Here is a 9851-nt window from a genome sequence, read left to right as displayed (position 1 = left end):
CATTTCTTGATGACTGGTCTTGTGTCCCCCATTTTACTGTCATCAAATCTTTGAGAGAACCAGTGTTGGTGGTTATTTCATTTAGCCAGGGTAATTGGTGGAAACAAAAATCTGCATACACCTTGGCCCTCAAGGACTGGAATTGCCCACCCCTCTATTATACTGTAAACTGAAATGATTCATACAGTTAGATCATTAAATTGTTATTCAGTGGTAATATTATTGTTCATTTTTAATTAGATATATTTGAATATATTTGAAAATTACCTATATACTATAGGAAATTTGTCATTGTAATTGTCATTTGTTAGCGCTCCTGGGAAATTGTGTTTCGAATGCTCTGGGGTTTTTAAATCGCCGAGGAAAAATGTGCTCGTTCTAATCTGTCCAGCAGAGGGCGATAGTTCCTTTTTTAGTTAGCAAAATTGTGGTGTCTTTTTTTGTCCAGGAATAAAAAACAGAGTCAAAAATTTGTAATGGGGTGACTGGCTGTATTTGATGCTCTGAAATAGGAATCCTCAGGTTCCACACGTTGCTGAACATCCAGGCCTCTTCCTTTCGGCTTGTGGACAAAATTCCTGTTGGGACGTAGTCTTTCGTCACTTTGCTGCCCCCTACTGAACAAACAGGGAACATTCACGCAAAGGTATCAGGATAATTGGTTTTTTTAATGTTTTTTTTTTTATTGTTTCACATGTGAAACGCTAATGTACAGGATGACATTAACAATGACAAATAAATAGTCTTTTGTCATCAAGGCCCTTCTCTGAGCTCACTAACAAAAGTTAAGGCTATTCAGTAGATAAATGCTCTAAGCAAATGCATAATGATAACCCTGAGTATCTTCCTCTGAATTAACACAAAGGGAACAATTTTGAGGCTCTTTCTTTGGTGCGCTGTGTGCAAAAACAGGGAGTGTGGCACAAATGTGGCATGGAATCAGGAATAGAATGCTCTGGGACTCATTCTATTCCATATTCCATACCACACTGCCTGAGGACTGAAGAGCCTCAGAATTGCACCAGTTATGACTAAACTGCATTACATAGCATATTATATATACATGATGTAAGACAATTATATGTTTATGGATCAAGAATAAAAACAAATATCTTCACCATATTTAAGGCCATTACAGTCATGGACTGTGTTGTGCAGAACAAACTACAAGGTGGAGAGCAATCCCTGCCGTGGTACACCAACATAATGCCATTTTACAGGCCTGTTTCAATTGGAGAAGAATAACATGAAGTGGCTGGATAAGTAACACATGCCTCAGAGCTGGTGAGAATGTGATTTTGAACAAAGCAAGAGTGTGTATTATCATCTTTTAGACATTTATTACAATAAATGGCACTAGGTTGGCCAATTAGATTTTAGGGACGGTACCGGCTACCCCGGCCACCCTGTTAGAACCGCCCATGGTAATAAGTAACAAAACTACTGTCTTACTGCATCTTTACTAACTCTGCTTTCCCCCAAGATTTCTCTCTTTCTCTTTTATTTCAAGGATCACATGCAGAGTGGCTCTGGTAAAGGGTTCACAACGACTATTTTAATTTGCTAAAAATGTTTTCAAAGAACATGTTACTCTGTGCTGTTTGGTTCCTGAATATCAGAGCTTCAGTGAAGCTTCAGTGTTCCCTGTCTGTTCAGTAGGGGGAAGCAACGTGACGAAAGAGTACCGTCCCAACAAGGGAAGAGGCCCGGATGTTATATTACGGTTCAATGGCGCGGAACATGAAGATTTATATTTCAGAGGATCAAATACAGTCCCTACCCCTTTACAAATGTTTGACCTCAGAAATAGACACCTTCAGTTTCCTTATTTGATTGCTTACTGCAGTCCTCTGCTGTACAGATTAGAAATGTTCAGATCTTTACATGGAAATAAACAAATTTTTAAAAAAAATTATATAGGTGACTGGCTCAAAAACACAAATACAAATACAAATAAAATCTTCTACTAATGGAGGAATGACACTTTTCAGAGGACCTTGTATTACTCACACACAAAAAATGACAAACTTTCAAAACTAAATGCAAAGGCAAATTATAACAAGTAACCATATTCTTTATATTGTTTGGAATTCCACAAATTCCAGAGCTGGGAAGATTCTGATGAGGCCCAGGTGATGGCATCAGAGCGACACGACATCTATAAAAAGTGGAAAACACAATTTCATCAGATAATTTCGATGACTATCCATGTACATACAAGAGTGCTTTAGTTTGTCTCCTGGTACACTTCTGAGCTTTTCTTTGCCATTACATAGGCATGCTGAATAATAAATAAATAATAAATAAATAAATAAATAAATAAATAAATAAATAAATAAATAAATAAATAAATAAATAAATAAATAAAAGAGTAAAAATAAGTAAATGCAAAATACAATGCATTTTGATAGGGAATAGCTGTAGTACCTCAGAAGTCTTTCAACCATCCAAAGCCCAGGCAGTCATTACAGCTATTTTGGCATGTGGGTTTGAAGCTAGCATGAAATTGAGACATCACATTTGACTGGAGAAACTGCTTATTGCTGCCATGGAAATTAAGCCATTTTATCTCCAATATTGTGGCTGCTAAACATGAAATAGACTAGCTAAGAATTTGTTGTCTATTATCCCTCAATTTCTTTCTTTCTTAAAGCACCCTATAGTTCTCCCAGTCATGAAATGTCCCCTGTAAGCTCAAAGAGGAATATGTGGTCAAATTGATGGTGTTACATCTAATCCAGGGTGACAACCATCCCCAGTCTCCCATACTGTACATTGCAGGGCTCACCATCATCATTTGGTTGCGTAACGTCCTGTGTCTTCTATTCTCTCTTGATTGCATTGCTCCTGACCCAAAAAAACAGAAGGCAGAAAAACATGGCTCAATAAAACCAATGACATGGGGTCACAAAAACCACTATGATTCAAGTAATTATGGTCAATTTCTGATTTTCACATCCACAGTTACTCTATCTCATTTTGTTCTATTTCCTTAGTTTTTCTTGTTAACAAGAATCACAGTCCTTTTAGTATCTTTTAGGACACAAATATTCTCTAGAAATAAAATTTAGATTCTCAGTGGGCATGAGGCATTCTTAACAGAAGATTAAGGTAAGATCTGAAATGGAAACTGGACCACATTTCCGTTTGAAGGGCCTCAACAGAAGTGTGCAACTTGTGGTGAAAGCATTGGCCCTGCCCTCTGATACAGTTCCGAGAAGCTGTGCTGCTAGAAGCTCATGGAGTTATTTACTCTTAAACTCTTGCCTGATAATAACACTGATGAATAATAGAACGATCACATGACTCACTGCGGTTTTGCCAGATCTTCCAAAAGGCGACGGCGGTGCATATTAGGAACACCAAAACAAGCCCGGCGTGACGTAGCACCCACAGAGTCCTTTCCAGGCACGTCTGTGCACTACACAGAGAAGACTGCTTTGAGTGTCATTCAATGAGTGCACCACAAACAATGTTTTTGTGCAGTAGTGTCAAACTTTGGAACGTATTTCCAAATATGCAGCCAGAAAAAGCCCTGAATGAAGTGGGAAAGATGCTCTGAGATGCATCGTGGGCATGCAGTGGGAGCAATAATTATTTGATCCCTTGCTGATTTTGTAGGTTTTCCCACTTACAAAGAATGGAACTGTGTAGAATTTTAATCATAGGTACATTTTAACATTGAGAGACAGAATATCACAAAATAATCCACAATATACATCATATACATTTTATAAATTTACTATCGTATTTTTGCATGAAATAAGTATTTGATCCCCTACCAATCAACAATAATTCTGGCTCCCACAGACCAGTTAGTTTTCCATTAAGAAGCACTCCTAATCTCAACTCATTACCCAAAACACCTGTGTCAACTCGTTACATCGTTATGTAGCTGTATTAAAGACACCTGTCCACACAATCAGATTCCAACATTTCCACCATGGCCAAGACAAAGGAGCTGTCTAAGGACATCAGGGACAAAATTGTAGACCTGCACAAGGCTGGGATGGGCTACAAGAAAATAAGCAAGCAGCTTGGTGAGAAGTTAACAACAACTGTTGGAGCAATTATTAGAAAATGGAAGAAACACAAATTCACCGCCAATCTCCCTCGGTCTGGGGCTCCACGCAAGATCTCACCTCGTGGCATATCAATGATCATGAGAGAGGTCAGGGATCAGCCCAGTACTACACAGGAGGAGCTTGTTAATGACCTGAAGGCACAGTCACGAAGAGAACCATCAGTAACACACTACACCCTGAAGGATTAAAATCCTGCTGCGCGCGCAAGGTTACTCTGCTGAAGAAGGCACATGTACAGGCCCGTCTGAAGTTTGCCAAAGAACACCTGGATGATCCAGAGGAGGCTTGGGAGAAGGTGATGTGGTCAGATGATGCCAAATAGCTCTATTTTGGTCTCAACTCTACTCGTCGTGTTTGGAGGAAGAGAAATGCTGAGTGCAACCCCAAGCACACCATCCCCACTGTGAAGCATGGGGGTGGAAATCTTATGCTTTGGGGGTGTTTCTCAGCTAAGGGGACAGGACGACTTCACCGTATCGAGGGGAGGATGAATGGGGCCATGTACCAGGAAATTTTGGGCGACAACCTCCTTCCCTCAGTGAGAGCACTGTAAATAGGTCGTGGATGGGTCTTCCAACATGACAATGACCCAAAACATACGGCCAAGGCAACAAAGGAGTGGCTCAAAAAGAAGCATATTAAGGTCCTGGAGTGGCCTAGCCAGTCTCCAGACCTAAATCCCATCGATAATCTGTGAAGGGAGCTGAAGCTTCGAGTTGCCAAGCGACACCCTCGGAACCTTAAGGATTTGGAGAGGATCTGCAAAGAGGAGTGGACCAAAATCCCTCCCAAGATCTGTGCAAACCTGGGGAAAAACTACAACAAGCGTCTGACCTCTGTGCTTGCCAACAAAGGTTTCGCCACCAAGTATTAAGTCCTATTGTTCTATGGATCAAATACTTATTTCATGTGAAAATATGATATTAAATTTATAAAATGTATATGATGTTATTGTGGATTATTTTGTGATATTCTGTCTCTCAATGTTAAAATGTACCTATGATTAAAATTCTACAGTTCCATTATTTGTAAGTGGGCAAACCGGTTGGCCCAGAGAGTGCTTAAAGGGAAATGTTTGCGTACCTCTCAGTATTATTTTTTTGAGATTCTGAAGTATTGTGTGTGCATGTCCAGTTCTGTACAGACAACACACTCGTCGAACCGTTCTGCAGCAGATAGAGCCGTCATGTGATCTACAGCTCAGTTGCCGGGCAGAAAACAGTGCTCATATTGCCATTGTGGTAATATGCAAGTTACAGTACAGTGACACAGGTACAGTAATAAGCAGGGGCGGTTCTAGGATTTTTTTACTGGGGTGGCCAAGGGTTGTCTGGGGGTGACAACCATATCTCCTGGCTTCACAGGCAAGAAACATTTTTGGGGGTTATTTATGTTTTTTTAATTGTTTCACATGTGAAAAAACAATGACAAAGACATAAATTAATAGGCTATAGGCTACTGATACGCTAATGTACAGGATGACATTAACAATGACAAATAAATAGGCTTTTGTCATCAAGGCCCTTCTCTGAGCTCACAAACAAAAGTTAAGGCTATTCAGTAGATAAATGCTCTAAGCAAACAAACAAAAATGCATAATGCAAACCCTGGGTATCTTTCTCTGAATGAACACAAAGGGCACAGTTTTGAGGCTCTTTCTTTGGTGCGCTGTGTGCAAAAACATGGCAAATGACAAATGTGGCATGGAATAAGGAATAGAATGCTCTGGGACTCATTCTATTCCATATTCCATACCACACTGCCTGAGGACTGAAGAGCCTCAGAATTGCACCAGTTATCTGTGTACCTGTGTATCGGTATTTTTAGTTGGCTAGGTAAGCAGTGTTTGGATAGTTAACTTTGGTGACTTTTGCTCTGTTTGTTTGTTTGTTTGTTTGTTTGTTAAAAAAAAAAAAATTTAAAAAAAGCCCCTTGTCCTTATCTTTGTTGTACAGGTAGCAGTTGAAATTGTACTTACCTCTAGGGTCTTTCAGCGAACTTATCCCTGGTTATGGGTATGCACTTTGTTGTACGTCGCTCTGGATAAGAGCGTCTGCCAAATGCCAATAATGTAATGTAATGTAATGTTATGACTAAACTGAATTACATAGCATATCATATATACATGATGTAAGACAATTATATGTTTATGGATCAAGAATAAAAACAAATATCTTCACCATATTTAAGGCCATTACAATCATGGACTGTGTTGTGAAGAACAAACTACAAGGTGGAGAGCAATCCCTGCCATGGTACACCAACATAATGCCATTTTACAGGCCTGTTTCAATTGGAGAAGAATAACATGAAGTGGCTGGATAAGTAACACATGCCTCAGAGCTGGTGAGAATGTGATTTTGAACAAAGCAAGAGTGTGTACTATCATCTTTTAGACATTTATTACAATAAATGGCACTAGGTTGGCCAATCAGATTTTGGGGACGGTACCGGCTACCCCGGCCACCCTGTTAGAACCGCCCATGGTAATAAGTAACAAAACTACTGTCTTACTGCATCTTTATGACTCCACGTTCCCCCAAGATTTCTCTCTTTCTCTTTTATTTCAAGGATCACATGCAGAGTGGCTCTGGTAAAGGGTTCACAACTACTATTTTAATTTGCTAAAAATGTTTTCAAAGAACATGTTACTCTGTGCTGTTTGGTTCCTGAATATCAGAGCTTCAGTGAAGCTTCAGTGAAGTTCTTGCACGGCAAACTCCATCTCGAAACCCTCCTCTTATTCCACTGATACTTTAATTTCACACAGACCAGGAGTTCTATACTGCCAATATTTAATACATTTAAACAGTGTGGGCTTTCAAAAAGAATCCCTTAGCGCACTATAGAAATAGGTGATCTGACTGACTAAATGCCATTGGGTGTTAATTTGGTAGTAATTAGCAGCTTGTTTGGGATTATGGATGAACTAAATAATTTGCAGTCTTGCTCTTCAGCCAAATATCAACACCCTAAATGCTATGGGATACATATCTTAAAGCCCTGTGCTGCGACCTGCGGAACTTGCATTTCACTTCCTCATATATTGGCAAACATTCCTATTCCTGTTGTTTATTGCACCTTTTTCTGGTTGCACTGAAGCATGTTCGTATTAGAACCACAATTATCTAGACATCTTTGCGTGAATGTTCCCTGTCTGTTCAGTAGGGGGCAGCAACATGACGAAAGAGTACCGTCCCAACAAGGGAAGAGGCCCGGATGTTATATTACGGTTCAATGGCGCGGAACATGAAGATTTATATTTCAGAGGATCAAATACAGTCCCTACCCCTTTACAAATGTTTGACCTCAGAAATAGACACCTTCAGTTTCCTTATTTGATTGCTTACTGCAGTCCTCTGCTGTACAGATTAGAAATGTTCAGATCTTTACATGGAAATAAACAAATTTTTTTTAAAAATTATATAGGTGACTGGCTCAAAAACACAAATACAAATACAAATAAAATCTTCTACTAATGGAGGAATGACACTTTTCAGAGGACCTTGTATTTCTCACACACAAAAAATGACAAACTTTAAAAACTAAATGCAAAGGCAAATTATAACAATTAACCATATTCTTTATATTGTTTGGAATTCCACAAATTCCAGAGCTGGGAAGATTCTGATGAGGCCCAGGTGATGACATCAGAGCGACACTACATCTATAAAAAGTGGAAAACACAATTTCATCATATAATTTCGATGACTATCCATGTACATACAAGAGTGTTTTAGTTTGTCTCCTGGTACACTTCTGAGCTTTTCTTTGCCATTACATAGGCATGCTGAATAATAAATAAATAAATAAATAAATAAATAAATAAATAAATAAAAATAAGTTAATGCAAAATACAATGCATTTTGATAGGGGAATAGCTGTAGCACCTCAGAATTAAGTCTTTCAATCATCCAAAGCCCAGGCAGTCATTACAGCTATTTTGGCATGTGGGTTTGAAGCTAGCATGAAATTGAGACATCACATTTGACTGGAGAAACTGCTTATTGCTGCCATGGAAGTTAAGCCATTTTATCTCCAATATTGTGGCTGCTAAACATGAAATAGACTAGATAAGAATTTGTTGTCTATTATCCCTCAATTTCTTTCTTTCTTAAAACACCCTATAGTTCTCCCAGTCATGAAATGTCCCCTGTAAGCTCAAAGAGGAATATGTGGTCAAATTGATAGTGTTACATCTAATCCAGGGTGACAACCATCCCCAGTCTCCCATACTGTACATTGCAGGGCTCACCGTCATCATTTGGTTGCGTAACGTCCTGTGTCTTCTATTCTCTCTTGATTGCATTGCTCCTGACCCAAAAAAACAGAAGGCAGAAAAACATGGCTCAATAAAACCAATGACATGGGGTAACAAAAACCATGTGATTCAAGTAATTTCTGATTTTCACATCCACAGTTACTCTATCTCGTTTTGTTCTATTTCCTTAGTTTTTCTTGTTAACAAGGATCACAGTCCTTTTAGTATCTTTTAGGACACAAATATTCTCTTGAAATAAAATTTAGATTCTCAGTGGGCATGAGGCATTTTTAACAGAAAATTAAGGTAAGATCTGAAATGGAAACTGGACCACATTTCCGTTTGAAGGGCCTCAACAGAAGTGTGCAACTTCTTGAAAGCATTGGCCCTGCCCTCTGATACAGTTCTGAGAAGCTGTGCTGCTAGAAGCTCATGGAGTTATTAACTCTTAAACTCTTGCCTGATAATAACACTGATGAATAATAGAACGATCACATGACTCACTGCGGTTTTGCCAGATCTTCCAAAAGGCGACGGCGGTGCATATTAGGAACACCAAAACAAGCCCGGCGTGACGTAGCACCCACAGAGTCCTTTCCAGGCACGTCTGTGCACTACACAGAGAAGACTGCTTTGAGTGTCATTCAATGAGTGCACCACAAACAATGTTTTTGTGCAGTAGTGTCAAACTTTGGAACGTATTTCCAAATATGCAGCCAGAAAAAGCCCTGAATGAAGTGGGAAAGATGCTCTGAGATGCATCGTGGGCATGGACATAGACTGGCCTCACTCACTGAAAGGGGAAAAGCTCAGGAGAGAACACAAAACTCACCCAGAACACAGCTGGCTTCCTTGTTCCGGGGGACTGGTCTTTCCATCATTAAAGGCCCCTTCTGTTGTGGTGATCAGTGTGTTGTTCTTATAGGATTGAGAGGGAGACTTGATGGTGTCTGTCAGCAAATGCAATGTCCATACTGAAATTTTATATGCAACCTTTTGCCAAAGTTATACTTCTAATGTTTAAATCAAAACATTTGGTTTCACCATGTTTCACACCTCAGTATTAAAGCCCTTGCAAAAGTGAGACTAGGCCAAGAGTGGCAGGGGAGACTTCCTAGGGTCACAGAGGAAGAACCCTGAGAAGGGACCAGGCTCAAGAGAGGGAGCCCATCTTCCTGTGGCTGCTCAGGGTAGGGATGCAGACTAGCTGAAATGAATGTGAGAGATATTCACCATCCTATTGATGGGGAAATGTTTCACAAATTAATCAGCCACTATCTGAAACCCTTACATTTTATCATTTAAATCATCTGCTCGGTGGTATTGTGTTTGTATATTGTGTTATCATTAACATTACAAAACTCCTAAACAATGGATCCACTGTTAGCTTAAATGTGTCACTCAAACTAATATTTTGTAAAAACCCTGGGAGTACATGAAGACAATTCAGCTCTCTGGTCACATAGATCAAATATATAACAATTGAGGTACGAAAAAGGCTTTAT

At 39.4% G+C, this 9851-nt stretch overlaps 1 protein-coding gene and 1 long non-coding RNA gene across 2 annotated transcripts in view; both read right to left on the bottom strand.

The window, feature by feature from the left end:
• The window catches only part of LOC133126706 (polymeric immunoglobulin receptor-like), a 38137-nt gene that overhangs the window by 24645 nt on the left and 3641 nt on the right, over positions 1 to 9851 (bottom strand). The gene's annotated exons all lie outside the window — the stretch shown is intronic.
• On the bottom strand, positions 8374 to 9309 carry LOC133126152 (uncharacterized). The gene is made up of 3 exons (XR_009708505.1): positions 9179 to 9309; positions 8851 to 8960; positions 8374 to 8399 (listed from the first exon to the last, which is right to left on the bottom strand). It is a non-coding gene; the product is annotated as an uncharacterized LOC133126152 (long non-coding RNA).

Source organism: Conger conger, chromosome 4 (assembly GCF_963514075.1).
Source record: "Conger conger chromosome 4, fConCon1.1, whole genome shotgun sequence".
NCBI classification, from domain to species: domain Eukaryota; kingdom Metazoa; phylum Chordata; class Actinopteri; order Anguilliformes; family Congridae; genus Conger; species Conger conger.
This window is presented reverse-complemented; position numbering and strand designations above follow the sequence as displayed.